At 48.9% G+C, this 524-nt stretch overlaps 1 protein-coding gene across 1 annotated transcript in view; it reads left to right on the forward strand.

Moving 5' to 3' along the window:
* The window catches only part of EMH_0076260 (uncharacterized protein), a gene marked incomplete at both ends in the record, with an annotated part of 4761 nt that overhangs the window by 2732 nt on the left and 1505 nt on the right, over nt 1-524 (forward strand). The gene's annotated exons all lie outside the window — the stretch shown is intronic.

The raw sequence follows: 524 nt of genomic DNA on the forward strand, positions 1-524 counted from the left end.
TGCTGCATCTGGTTGCAGCAGCAGTTTCTTGGTGTTATGTTGCGGTGGTTTAGTGCGTTTATGTTTTTCTTCTTCTTTATATGAGAGGGCTGGCGGGTGTTTAGCGCTTATACGTCTGCTGCGCTGTCTCCCCCCTCTATGGAGCCGCAGACATTTCCTTAGGATTGCACAGGCAGCCATCAATTGCCTTAAGTGTGCTGGTGAGGGTTTAGGGTTTAGGGTTTAGGGTTTAGGGTTTAGGGGTTAGGGGTTAGGGTTTAGGGGTTGGAGAGGGTTTGGAGAGGGTTTAGAGGGGGTAGGGGTGAGAGGGGGGGAGGGAAAGGGAAGGATAGCGGCGGGAAGGGGTTTAGGGTTTAGGGTTTAGGGTTTAGGGTTTGGAGGGTTATAAGGGTTTAGGGTTTAGGGTTTGTCGGTATGTGTTGTATAAGTGTTTTAGTGTTTAGTGTTTTACGGATAGGGCATTTCTTTCTCTTTTTCTCCCGCCTGAGGGTTTAGGGTTTAGGGTTTAGGGTTTAGGGTTTAGG

This window comes from Eimeria mitis, genomic scaffold, assembly GCF_000499745.2.
Source record: "Eimeria mitis Houghton genomic scaffold, Emh_scaff4582, whole genome shotgun sequence".
NCBI classification, from domain to species: domain Eukaryota; phylum Apicomplexa; class Conoidasida; order Eucoccidiorida; family Eimeriidae; genus Eimeria; species Eimeria mitis.